Source organism: Manis pentadactyla, chromosome 1 (assembly GCF_030020395.1).
Source record: "Manis pentadactyla isolate mManPen7 chromosome 1, mManPen7.hap1, whole genome shotgun sequence".
Taxonomy (NCBI): domain Eukaryota; kingdom Metazoa; phylum Chordata; class Mammalia; order Pholidota; family Manidae; genus Manis; species Manis pentadactyla.
The window spans coordinates 57,546,676-57,561,089 of NC_080019.1; positions in this window are offsets into that span (position 1 = coordinate 57,546,676).

Here is a 14,414-nt window from a genome sequence, read left to right on the forward strand (position 1 = left end):
GTGAGGTGTCAGGACCACGGGCCAGGGCTACCGTTAGGGTTAGAATTCTGGGATGCTGTAGAGGGATGGTATTGTTATGTTTAGACTTAGGTTCTTACACTTACGTTAGGGCGACTTTGCGATTCAGTTCCAGGATTACAGTGAGGCAAGGGTTATATCCAAGGTGATGGTGGAGTTTCAGTCCACAGGTCCGCGATAGGATTAGGGTTATGTAATCTTTAAAGTGTATGGGATGGACCGGGATATGGTTCGATTCACATACTCTTCTGATATGAGGACGAAGGCCTGATTGATCTTCATCATCGTGGTGTGGCAAGGTGTACGGTTGAGATAGGGTTATAGTTAGATTCGGATCCATCTCTGATGTGAGTGTGTGTGCACCATTGTGTTTCATTTTTAAGGTGAGGTGTGGGTGACATTAATGCTTAAGGTGAAGTGTCAGAACCTGGCGCCATTGCTAGGGCTGGAATTAGTTGTAAGTTAAGGTGTATGGGGCTGATTGAGTGACAGTTAGAGTTCTGATCCGACACTGATGTGAGGACAATGGCCAGAGTGTGCTTCAGGATTATGGGGAGGAATGACAGACGTCAATGCTGATGATGGCGGTTCACTTAAAGGGGCCTGGGCTAGTGTTAGAGTTTCCTGAAAGGGAAAGCCTATGCATATGCTACGGTTACAGAGAGAATTTGTGTTCAATTCTGATGTGTGTGCGAGTGTGAGATAGAGGCTCAGATTAATGATGTGCCTCCTAGTCGGCAGCAATTTTGAAGGCGGTGTATCTCGTCCAGGTCTCGGGACTTGGGTTAGGCATAGGTGTTCAGTAAGATTTACAGTATCATAGAGTTAAATTTAGAGTTCGCATCTGACCCTGATGTGAGGGAGATGGCAAGATTGAGCTTCAGGTTTACTTTGCGGCATGACAGACGTTGAAGCTGATGGTGTCGGTTCAGGTAAAGTGGCCAGGGTTAGAGCTATATTACTGTGTTCTGTGAGATGTAGAGGAAGGATAGGGTGATGGACAGACTTAGGGCTTGTCTCTGATGTGAGGGCAAGTTTGAGATTGAGGTTCAGAATTACGGTGAAGCGTGCCGGATGCCAGTGTTTACGGTGAAGGGACAGGTAAAGAGTCATGGCTAGGGTTGAGATTAGTGTGTCGTTCTGCTCTACAGAAAGGATAAGTTAAGGATTAGGGTTAGGGATCAGTCCTGAGGTGAGTGCGCTTCTGAAATTGCGTTTCAGTGTTGTGGAGTGCCCTGTATGATGTTGACGCTGATGTTGTGTGGATAGGCCCAGGATTCATTGCTAGGGTTAAAATTTTGTGTTCTCTCTGTATTCCAGAGTCATTAGCATTAGGAAACAGTTAGTTTCTTGGTCTCATGTGACAGGGAGCACAAGATGTAGGTTCAGGGTTATGGTGTGGCAATGGTGACGTCAATGTTCCATGTAAGGTGTCACGACCACTGGCCAGGGCTAGGGTTAGGGTTAGGTTTTTTGGTAGCTGAAGAGAGAGGGTATTGTTACATTTAGACATAGGGTCCTTCTCTTACGTTAATGCGAATGTGCGATTCAGTTCCAGGAATACAGTGAGGCATTATTGATACCCATCGTGATGGTGTAGTTTCAGGCCACAGGTTCACGCTAGGTTTAGGGTTATGAAATCGTTAAAGGGTATGAGGTGGATCGGGATACGGTTCGATTTGCATCCTTCTCTGATATGGGGAGAAGGTCAGATTGATCTTCATCATCGTGGTGTGGCATCGGTGACATCAATGCTGAAGCTGAGGGTTCATGTTAATAGACCTGGGTTAGGGATAAGGTTTTCTGTAAGGAAAAGTCTATGAGGTACATATGGTTATGGACAGAATTAGGGAGCAATTCTGATGTCAGGGCGAGTGTGAGATTGAGTCGCAGGGTCAAGGGAGTCCTAGTTGATATCAAAGGTGAAGGTGAATTATCTGGTCCGGGTCACATCTACGATTAGATTTAGGTGTTCCATAAGGAATACGGGTGTGATAGGGTTACAGTAAGACTTCAGATCTATCTCTGTTTAGAGGGCGAGTGCAAGATTGAGTTTCAAGTTTAAGCTGAAATGTGGGTGACATCAAAGATGACGGTGAAGTGACAGATCCTGGCGACAAGGCTAGGTTTAGCATTAGTTGTAAGGTAAGGAGTATGGGGCAGATGGAGTGACAGTTAGAGTTCTGATCTAACTCAACAGAGTGTGCTTCAGGATTATGGGGAGGAATGACAGAAGTCGATTCTGATGGTTGCTGTTCAGTTAAAATGGCCTGGTCTAGGGTTAGGGTTTCCTGTAAGGGAAAAATCTAGGCATATGATACGGTTACGGAGAGAATTAGGGTTCAATTCTGATGTGAGTGCGAGGGTGAGATTGAGGCTCAGGGTTAAGATGTGTCTCCTAGTTGGCATCAATGTTGAAGGTGAAGAATCTTGTCCAGGCCTCAGGCCTACGGTTAGGGTTAGGTGTTCAGTAAGATTTACAGTAACATAGAGTTATATTTAGAGTTCGCATTTGACCCTGATGTGAGGGCGATGGCCAGATTGAGCTTCAGGTTTACAGTGCGGCATGACAGACGTTGAAGCTGATGGTGTCGGCTCAGGTAAAGTGGCCAGGGCTAGAGTTAGGGTACTGTGTTCTGTGAGGTGTACAGGATGGATAGGGTGATGGACAGACTTAGGGCTGGTCTCTGATGTCAGGGCCATTGCGAAATTGAGGTTCAGGATTACGGTGAAGGGTGGGTCATGCCAATGGTCACGGTGAATGGACTGGTCTAAGAGTCATGGCTAGATTTAGGATTAGAGTGTCGTTTTGTTCTACAGGCAGGATAAGTTAAGGATAAAGGTAAGGGTCAAGCCAAGATGTGAATGCGAGTCTGAAATTTCGATTCAGTGTTGAGGAGATCCCTGGGTGTTGTCAATGCTGACGTTGTGTGGATAGGCCCAGAACTCAGTGCTAGGGTTACAATTTTGTGTTCTCTCTGGTTGCCGGAGACATTAGCAGTACGGAAAGTGTTAGGTTCTGGCTCTGGTGTGACGGGGAGCACAAGAGGGTGTATCAGGGTTATGGTGAAGCATGTGTGATGTCCGGGTTCAAGGTGTGGTGTCAGGACCCCGGGCCAGGGCTAGGGTTAGGGTTAGGTTTTTGGGAAGCGGTAGAGTGATGGTATTGTTACATTTAGAATTAGGTTCCTTCTCTTACGTTAGGGCGAGTATTTGATTCAGTTCTAGGATTACAGTGAGGCAAAGGTGATATCCAAGGTGATGGTGGAGTTTCAGGCCACATGTCTACACTACAGTTAGGGTTATGTAATCGTCAAAGGGTATGGGGTTTGCGTGTATACGGCTCGATTTTGGATCCTACTCTGACGTGAGGGCGAAGGCCAGATTGATCTTGATCATCATGGTGTGGCATAGGTGACATCAATGCTGATGCTGAGGGTCCACGTTAAGGGACCTCGGTTAGTGGTAGGGTTTACTGTAAGCAAAAGTCTATGTAGAAGATATTGTTTTGGACATAATTAGGGTGCAATTTCGATGTCAGGGCGACTGTGAGATCGATTCACAGGGTAGAGAGATTAATAGTTGTAATCAATGGTGAAGGCGAAGTATCTGGTACATGGGTTAGGTCTAGTTTAGGTTTAGGTGTTCGATAAGGAGTACGGGTGATATAGGGTTACAGTTAGATTCGGATCAATCTCTGATGTGAGGGCGAGTGCAAGATTGAGTTTCAATTTTAAGTTGAAGTGTGGGTGACATTAATGCTCAAGGTGAAGTGTCAGATCCTGACGCCAGGGCTAGTTCTGGTGTTAGTTTTAAGTTAAGGTGCATGGGTCTTATTGAGTGACAGTAAGAGTTCTGATCCGACTCTGATGTGAGGGAAATGGCCAGAATGAGCTTCAGGATTATGGGGAGGAATGACAGACGTCAATTCTGATGGTGGTGGTTCAGAAAAGGTGCCTGGGCTAGTGTTAGGGTATCCTGTAAGGGAAACTCTACGCATACGATACGGTTACGGAGAGAAGTTGGGTTTAATTCTGATGTGAGAGCAAGGGTGAGATTGAGGCTCAGGGTAAAGATGTGCCTCCTAGTAGGCAGCAATATTAAAGATGGTGTATCTAGTCCAGGTCTCGTGTCTAGGGTTAGGCTTAGGTGTTCAGTAAGATGTACAGGAACATAGAGTTACATTTAGAGTTCGCTTCTGATACTGATGTGAGGGCTACAGCCAGAATGAGCTTCAGGTTTACTTTACAGCATGACAAACGTTGAAGCTGATGGCAAATGTTCAAGTAAATAGGCCAGGGTTAGATTTATGGTATTGTGTTCTCTGAGTTGTACAGGAAGGATAGGGTGATGGACAGACTTAGGGCTGTCCTCTGATGTGAGGTCAAGTTCGAGGTTGAGGTTCAGGATTACGGTGAAGCGTGCCTGTTGTTAATATTTACGCTGAAGGGTCAGGTAAAGAGTCATGGCTAGGATTGTGATTAGTGGGTCATTCTGTTCTACAGAAAGGATAAGTTAAGGATTAGGTTTATGGTCCAGCTCTGATATGAGTGCGACTCTGAAATTGCGTTTCAGTGTTGAGGAAGGCCCTGGGTGATGTCGATGGTGACGTGTGTGTGGAAAGGCCCAGGAATCAGTGCTTGGGTTAAAATTTTGTGTTCTCTCTCGTTTCCGGAAACATTAGAATTACGGCAAGTGTTAGGTTCTGGGTCAGATGTGACGGGGAGCGGGAGATGGTGGATCAGGAATATCGTGAGGCATGGGTGACGTCAGTGGTCAAGGTGAGGTATCAGGACCACGGGCCAGGGCTTCCGTTAGGGTTAGAATATTGGGATGCTGTAGAGGGATGGTATTGTTATGTTTAGACTTAGGTTCTTACACTTACGTTAGGGCGACTTTGCGATTCAGTTCCAGGATTACAGTGAGGCAAGGGTTATATCCAAGGTGATGGTGGAGTTTCAGTCCACAGGTCCGCGATAGGATTAGGATTATGTAATCTTTAAAGGGTATGGGATGGATCGGGATATGGTTCGATTCACATACTCTTCTGATATGAGGACGAAGGCCTGATTGATCTTCATCATCGTGGTGTGGCAAGGTGTACGGTTGAGATAGGGTTATAGTTAGATTCGGATCCATCTCTGATGTGAGTGTGTGTGCACCATTGTGTTTCATTTTTAAGATGAGGTGTGGGTGACATTAATGCTTAAGGTGAAGTGTCAGAACCTGGCGCCATTGCTAGGGCTGGAATTAGTTGTAAGTTAAGGTGTATGGGGCTGATTCAGTGACAGTTAGAGTTCTGATCCGACTCTGATGTGAGGACAATGGCCAGAGTGTGCTTCAGGATTATGGGGAGGAATGACAGACGTCAATGCTGATGATGGCGGTTCACTTAAAGGGGCCTGGGCTAGGGTTAGAGTTTCCTGAAAGGGAAAGCCTATGCATATGCTACGGTTACAGAGAGAATTTGTGTTCAATTCTGATGTGTGTGCGAGTGTGAGATAGAGGCTCAGATTAATGATGTGCCTCCTAGTCGGCAGCAATTTTGAAGGCGGTGTATCTCGTCCAGGTCTCGGGACTTGGGTTAGGCATAGGTGTTCAGTAAGATTTACAGTATCATAGAGTTAAATTTAGAGTTCGCATCTGACCCTGATGTGAGGGAGATGGCCAGATTGAGCTTCAGGTTTACTTTGCGGCATGACAGACGTTGAAGCTGATGGTGTCGGTTCAGGTAAAGTGGCCAGGGTTAGAGCTATATTATTGTGTTCTGTGAGATGTAGAGGAAGGATAGGGTGATGGACAGACTTAGGGCTTGTCTCTAATGTGAGGGCAAGTTTGAGATTGAGGTTCAGAATTACGGTGAAGCGTGCCTGATGCCAGTGTTTACGGTGAAGGGACAGGTAAAGAGTCATGGCTAGGGTTGAGATTATTGTGTCGTTCTGCTCTACAGAAAGGATAAGTTAAGGATTAGGGTTAGGGATCAGTCCTGAGGTGAGTGCGCTTCTGAAATTGCGTTTCAGTGTTGTGGAGTGCCCTGGGTGATGTTGACGCTGATGTTGTGTGGATAGGCCCAGGATTCATTGCTAGGGTTAAAATTTTGTGTTCTCTCTGTATTCCAGAGTCATTAGCATTAGGAAACAGTTAGTTTCTTGGTCTCATGTGACAGGGAGAACAAGATGTAGGTTCAGGGTTATGGTGTGGCAATGGTGACGTCAATGTTCCATGTAAGGTGTCACGAACACTGGCCAGGCTAGGGTTAGGGTTAGGTTTTTTGGTAGCTGAAGAGAGAGGGTATTGTTACATTTAGACATAGGGTCCTTCTCTTACGTTAGGGCGAATGTGCGATTCAGTTCCAGGAATACAGTGAGGCATTATTGATACCCATCGTGATGGTGTAGTTTCAGGCCACAGGTCCACGCTAGGGTTAGGGTTATGTAATCGTTATTGGGTATGAGGTGGATCGGGATACGGTTCGATTTGCATCCTTCTCTGATATGGGGTGAAGGTCAGATTGATCTTCATCATCGTGGTGTGGCATCGGTGACATCAATGCTGAAGCTGAGGGTTCATTTTAATAGACCTGGGTTAGGGATAAGGTTTTCTGTAAGGAAAAGTCTATGAGGTACATATGGTTATGGACAGAATTAGGGAGCAATTCTGATGTCAGGGCGAGTGTGAGATTGAGTCGCAGGGTCAAGGGAGTCCTAGTTGATATCAAAGGTGAAGGTGAATTATCTGGTCCGGGTCACATCTACGATTAGATTTAGGTGTTCCATAAGGAATACGGGTGTGATAGGGTTACAGTAAGACTTCAGATCTATCTCTGTTTTGAGGGCGAGTGCAAGATTGAGTTTCAAGTTTAAGCTGAAATGTGGGTGACATCAAAGATGACGGTGAAGTGACAGATCCTGGCAACAAGGCTAGGTTTAGCATTAGTTGTAAGGTAAGGAGTATGGGGCAGATGGAGTGACAGTTAGAGTTCTGATCTAACTCAACAGAGTGTGCTTCAGGATTATGGGGAGGAATGACAGAAGTCGATTCTGATGGTTGCTGTTCAGTTAAAATGGCCTGGTCTAGGGTTAGGGTTTCCTGTAAGGGAAAATCTAGGCATATGATACGGTTACGGAGAGAATTAGGGTTCAATTCTGATGTGAGTGCGAGGGTGAGATTGAGGCTCAGGGTTCAGATGTGTCTCCTAGTTGGCATCAATGTTGAAGGCGAAGAATCTAGTCCAGGCCTCGGGCCTAGGGTTAGGGTTAGGTGTTCAGTAAGATTTACAGTAACATAGAGTTATATTTAGAGTTCGCATCTGACCCTGATGTGAGGGCGATGGCCAGATTGAGCTTCAGGTTTACAGTGCGGCATGACAGACGTTGAAGCTGATGGTGTCGGCTCAGGTAAAGTGGCCAGGGCTAGAGTTAGGGTACTGTGTTCTGTGAGGTGTACAGGATGGATAGGGTGATGGACAGACTTAGGGCTGGTCTCTGATGTCAGGGCCATTGCGAAATTGAGGTTCAGGATTACGGTGAAGGGTGGGTCATGCCAATGGTCACGGTGAATGGACTGGTCTAAGAGTCATGGCTAGATTTAGGATTAGTGTGTCGTTTTGTTCTACAGAAAGGATAAGTTAAGGATAAAGGTTAGGGTCCAGCCCTGATGTGAATGCGAGTCTGAAATTTCGATTCAGTGTAGAGGAGATCCCTGGGTGTTGTCAATGCTGACGTTGTGTGGATAGGCCCAGAACTCAGTGCTAGGGTTACAATTTTGTGTTCTCTCTGGTTTCCGGAGACATTAGCAGTACGGAAAGTGTTAGGTTCTGGCTCTGGTGTGACGGGGAGCACAAGAGGGTGTATCAGGGTTATGGTGAAGCATGTGTGATGTCCGGGTTCAAGGTGTGGTGTCAGGACCCCGGGCCAGGGCTAGGGTTAGGGTTAGGTTTTTGGGAAGCGGTAGAGTGATGGTATTGTTACATTTAGAATTAGGTTCCTTCTCTTACGTTAGGGCGAGTATTTGATTCAGTTCTAGGATTACAGTGAGGCAAAGGTGATATCCAAGGTGATGGTGGAGTTTCAGGCCACATGTCTACACTACAGTTAGGGTTATGTAATCGTCAAAGGGTATGGGGTTTGCGTGTATACGGCTCGATTTTGGATCCTACTCTGACGTGAGGGCGAAGGCCAGATTGATCTTGATCATCATGGTGTGGCATAGGTGACATCAATGCTGATGCTGAGGGTCCACGTTAAGGGACCTCGGTTAGTGGTAGGGTTTACTGTAAGCAAAAGTCTATGTAGAAGATATTGTTTTGGACATAATTAGGGTGCAATTTCGATGTCAGGGCGACTGTGAGATCGATTCACAGGGTAGAGAGATTAATAGTTGTAATCAATGGTGAAGGCGAGGTATCTGGTACATGGGCTGGGTCTAGTTTAGGTTTAGGTGTTCGATAAGGAGTACGGGTGATATAGGGTTACAGTTAGATTCGGATCAATCTCTGATGTGAGGGCGAGTGCAAGATTGAGTTTCAATTTTAAGTTGAAGTGTGGGTGACATTAATGCTCAAGGTGAAGTGTCAGATCCTGACGCCAGGGCTAGTTCTGGTGTTAGTTGTAAGTTAAGGTGCATGGGTCTTATTGAGTGACAGTAAGAGTTCTGATCCGACTCTGATGTGAGGGAAATGGCCAGAATGAGCTTCAGGATTATGGGGAGGAATGACAGACGTCAATTCTGATGGTGGTGGTTCAGAAAAGGTGCCTGGGCTAGTGTTAGGGTATCCTGTAAGGGAAACTCTACGCATACGATACGGTTACGGAGAGAAGTTGGGTTTAATTCTGATGTGAGAGCAAGGGTGAGATTGAGGCTCAGGGTAAAGATGTGCCTCCTAGTAGGCAGCAATATTAAAGATGGTGTATCTAGTCCAGGTCTCGTGTCTAGGGTTAGGCTTAGGTGTTCAGTAAGATGTACAGGAACATAGAGTTACATTTAGAGTTCGCTTCTGATACTGATGTGAGGGCTACAGCCAGAATGAGCTTCAGGTTTACTTTACAGCATGACAAACGTTGAAGCTGATGGCAAATGTTCAAGTAAATAGGCCAGGGTTAGATTTATGGTATTGTGTTCTCTGAGTTGTACAGGAAGGATAGGGTGATGGACAGACTTAGGGCTGTCCTCTGATGTGAGGTCAAGTTCGAGGTTGAGGTTCAGGATTACGGTGAAGCGTGCCTGTTGTTAATATTTACGCTGAAGGGTCAGGTAAAGAGTCATGGCTAGGATTGTGATTAGTGGGTCATTCTGTTCTACAGAAAGGATAAGTTAAGGATTAGGTTTATGGTCCAGCTCTGATATGAGTGCGACTCTGAAATTGCGTTTCAGTGTTGAGGAAGGCCCTGGGTGATGTCGATGGTGACGTGTGTGTGGAAAGGCCCAGGAATCAGTGCTTGGGTTAAAATTTTGTGTTCTCTCTCGTTTCCGGAAACATTAGAATTACGGCAAGTGTTAGGTTCTGGGTCAGATGTGACGGGGAGCGGGAGATGGTGGATCAGGAATATCGTGAGGCATGGGTGACGTCAGTGGTCAAGGTGAGGTATCAGGACCACGGGCCAGGGCTTCCGTTAGGGTTAGAATATTGGGATGCTGTAGAGGGATGGTATTGTTATGTTTAGACTTAGGTTCTTACACTTACGTTAGGGCGACTTTGCGATTCAGTTCCAGGATTACAGTGAGGCAAGGGTTATATCCAAGGTGATGGTGGAGTTTCAGTCCACAGGTCCGCGATAGGATTAGGATTATGTAATCTTTAAAGGGTATGGGATGGATCGGGATATGGTTCGATTCACATACTCTTCTGATATGAGGACGAAGGCCTGATTGATCTTCATCATCGTGGTGTGGCAAGGTGTACGGTTGAGATAGGGTTATAGTTAGATTCGGATCCATCTCTGATGTGAGTGTGTGTGCACCATTGTGTTTCATTTTTAAGATGAGGTGTGGGTGACATTAATGCTTAAGGTGAAGTGTCAGAACCTGGCGCCATTGCTAGGGCTGGAATTAGTTGTAAGTTAAGGTGTATGGGGCTGATTCAGTGACAGTTAGAGTTCTGATCCGACTCTGATGTGAGGACAATGGCCAGAGTGTGCTTCAGGATTATGGGGAGGAATGACAGACGTCAATGCTGATGATGGCGGTTCACTTAAAGGGGCCTGGGCTAGGGTTAGAGTTTCCTGAAAGGGAAAGCCTATGCATATGCTCCGGTTACAGAGAGAATTTGTGTTAAATTCTGATGTGTGTGCGAGTGTGAGATAGAGGCTCAGATTAATGATGTGCCTCCTAGTCGGCAGCAATTTTGAAGGCGGTGTATCTCGTCCAGGTCTCGGGACTTGGGTTAGGCATAGGTGTTCAGTAAGATTTACAGTATCATAGAGTTAAATTTAGAGTTCGCATCTGACCCTGATGTGAGGGAGATGGCCAGATTGAGCTTCAGGTTTACTTTGCGGCATGACAGACGTTGAAGCTGATGGTGTCGGTTCAGGTAAAGTGGCCAGGGTTAGAGCTATATTATTGTGTTCTGTGAGATGTAGAGGAAGGATAGGGTGATGGACAGACTTAGGGCTTGTCTCTAATGTGAGGGCAAGTTTGAGATTGAGGTTCAGAATTACGGTGAAGCGTGCCTGATGCCAGTGTTTACGGTGAAGGGACAGGTAAAGAGTCATGGCTAGGGTTGAGATTATTGTGTCGTTCTGCTCTACAGAAAGGATAAGTTAAGGATTAGGGTTAGGGATCAGTCCTGAGGTGAGTGCGCTTCTGAAATTGCGTTTCAGTGTTGTGGAGTGCCCTGGGTGATGTTGACGCTGATGTTGTGTGGATAGGCCCAGGATTCATTGCTAGGGTTAAAATTTTGTGTTCTCTCTGTATTCCAGAGTCATTAGCATTAGGAAACAGTTAGTTTCTTGGTCTCATGTGACAGGGAGAACAAGATGTAGGTTCAGGGTTATGGTGTGGCAATGGTGACGTCAATGTTCCATGTAAGGTGTCACGAACACTGGCCAGGCTAGGGTTAGGGTTAGGTTTTTTGGTAGCTGAAGAGAGAGGGTATTGTTACATTTAGACATAGGGTCCTTCTCTTACGTTAGGGCGAATGTGCGATTCAGTTCCAGGAATACAGTGAGGCATTATTGATACCCATCGTGATGGTGTAGTTTCAGGCCACAGGTCCATGCTAGGGTTAGGGTTATGTAATCGTTATTGGGTATGAGGTGGATCGGGATACGGTTCGATTTGCATCCTTCTCTGATATGGGGTGAAGGTCAGATTGATCTTCATCATCGTGGTGTGGCATCGGTGACATCAATGCTGAAGCTGAGGGTTCATTTTAATAGACCTGGGTTAGGGATAAGGTTTTCTGTAAGGAAAAGTCTATGAGGTACATATGGTTATGGACAGAATTAGGGAGCAATTCTGATGTCAGGGCGAGTGTGAGATTGAGTCGCAGGGTCAAGGGAGTCCTAGTTGATATCAAAGGTGAAGGTGAATTATCTGGTCCGGGTCACATCTACGATTAGATTTAGGTGTTCCATAAGGAATACGGGTGTGATAGGGTTACAGTAAGACTTCAGATCTATCTCTGTTTTGAGGGCGAGTGCAAGATTGAGTTTCAAGTTTAAGCTGAAATGTGGGTGACATCAAAGATGACGGTGAAGTGACAGATCCTGGCAACAAGGCTAGGTTTAGCATTAGTTGTAAGGTAAGGAGTATGGGGCAGATGGAGTGACAGTTAGAGTTCTGATCTAACTCAACAGAGTGTGCTTCAGGATTATGGGGAGGAATGACAGAAGTCGATTCTGATGGTTGCTGTTCAGTTAAAATGGCCTGGTCTAGGGTTAGGGTTTCCTGTAAGGGAAAATCTAGGCATATGATACGGTTACGGAGAGAATTAGGGTTCAATTCTGATGTGAGTGCGAGGGTGAGATTGAGGCTCAGGGTTCAGATGTGTCTCCTAGTTGGCATCAATGTTGAAGGCGAAGAATCTAGTCCAGGCCTCGGGCCTAGGGTTAGGGTTAGGTGTTCAGTAAGATTTACAGTAACATAGAGTTATATTTAGAGTTCGCATCTGACCCTGATGTGAGGGCGATGGCCAGATTGAGCTTCAGGTTTACAGTGCGGCATGACAGACGTTGAAGCTGATGGTGTCGGCTCAGGTAAAGTGGCCAGGGCTAGAGTTAGGGTACTGTGTTCTGTGAGGTGTACAGGATGGATAGGGTGATGGACAGACTTAGGGCTGGTCTCTGATGTCAGGGCCATTGCGAAATTGAGGTTCAGGATTACGGTGAAGGGTGGGTCATGCCAATGGTCACGGTGAATGGACTGGTCTAAGAGTCATGGCTAGATTTAGGATTAGTGTGTCGTTTTGTTCTACAGAAAGGATAAGTTTAGGATAAAGGTTAGGGTCCAGCCCTGATGTGAATGCGAGTCTGAAATTTCGATTCAGTGTAGAGGAGATCCCTGGGTGTTGTCAATGCTGACGTTGTGTGGATAGGCCCAGAACTCAGTGCTAGGGTTACAATTTTGTGTTCTCTCTGGTTTCCGGAGACATTAGCAGTACGGAAAGTGTAAGGTTCTGGCTCTGGTGTGACAGGGAGCACAAGAGGGTGTATCAGGGTTATGGTGAAGCATGTGTGATGTCCGGGTTCAAGGTGTGGTGTCAGGACCCCGGGCCAGGGCTAGGGTTAGGGTTAGGTTTTTGGGAAGCTGTAGAGTGATGGTATTGTTACATTTAGAATTAGGTTCCTTCTCTTACGTTAGGTCGAGTATGTGATTCAGTTCTAGGATTACAGTGAGGCAAAGGTGATACCCAAGGTGATGGTGGAGTTTCAGGCCACATGTCTACACTACAGTTAGGGTTATCTAATCGTTAAAGGGTATGGGGTTTGCGTGGATACGGCTCGATTTGGGATCCTACTGTGACGTGAGGGCGAAGGCCAGATTGATCTTGATCATCATGGTGTGGCATAGGTGACATCAATGCTGATGCTGAGGGTCCACGTTAAGGGACCTCGGTTAGTGGTAGGGTTTACTGTAAGCAAAAGTCTATGTAGAAGATATTGTTTTGGACATAATTAGGGTGCAATTTCGATGTCAGGGCGACTGTGTGATCGAAACACAGGGTAGAGGGAGTAATAGTTGTTATCAATGGTGAAGGCGAAGTATCTGGTCCATGGGTCGGTTCTAGGGTTAGGTTTAGGTGTTCGATAAGGAGTACGGGTGATATAGGGTTACAGTTAGATTCGGATCAATCTCTGATGTGAGGGCGAGTGCAAGATTGAGTTTCAATTTTAAGTTGAAGTGTGGGTGACATTAATGCTCAAGGTGAAGTGTCAGATCCTGACGCCAGGGCTAGTTCTGGTGTTAGTTGTAAGTTAAGGTGCATGGGTCTGATTGAGTGACAGTAAGAGTTCTGATCCGACTCTGATGTGAGGGAAATGGCCAGAATGAGCTTCAGGATTATGGGGAGGAATGACAGACGCCAATTCTGATGGTGGTGGTTCAGAAAAGGTGCCTGGCTAGGGTTAGGGTTTCCTGTAAGGGAAACTCCACGCATACGATACGTTTACGGAGAGAAATTGGGTTCAATTCTGAAGTGAGTGCGAGGGTGAGATTGAGGCTCAGGGTAAAGATGTGCCTCCTAGTAGGCAGCAATGTTAAAGACGGTGTATCTAGTCCAGGGCTCGGGTCTAGGGTTAGGCTTAGGTGTTCAGTAAGATTTACAGGAACATAGAGTTACATTTAGAGTTCGCTTCTGATACTGATGTGAGGGCTACAGCCAGAATGAGCTTCAGGTTTACTTTACAGCATGACAAACGTTGAAGCTGATGGCAAATGTTCAAGTAAAGAGGCCAGGGTTAGACTTATGATATTGTGTTCTCTGAGTTGTACAGGAAGGATAGGGTGATGGACAGACTTAGGGCTGTCCTCTGATGTGAGGTCAAGTTCGAGGTTGAGGTTCAGGATTACGGTGAAGTGTGCCTGTTGTTAATATTTACGCTGAAGGGACAGGTAAAGGGTCATGGCTAGGATTGTGATTAGTGGGTCATTCTGTTCTACAGAAAGGATTAGTTAAGGATTAGGGTTATGGTCCAGCTCTGATATGAGTGCGACTCTGAAATTGCGTTTCAGTGTTGAGGAGGGCCCTGGGTGATGTCGATGGTGACGTGTGTGTGGATAGGCCCAGGACTCAGTGCTAGGGTTAAAATTTTGTGTTCTCTCTGGTTTCCGGAAACATTAGCATTACGGAAAGTGTTAGGTTCTGGGTCAGATGTGACGGGGAGCGGGAGATGGTGGATCAGGAATATCGTGAGGCATGGGTGACATCAGTGGTCAAGGTGAGGTGTCAGGACCACGGG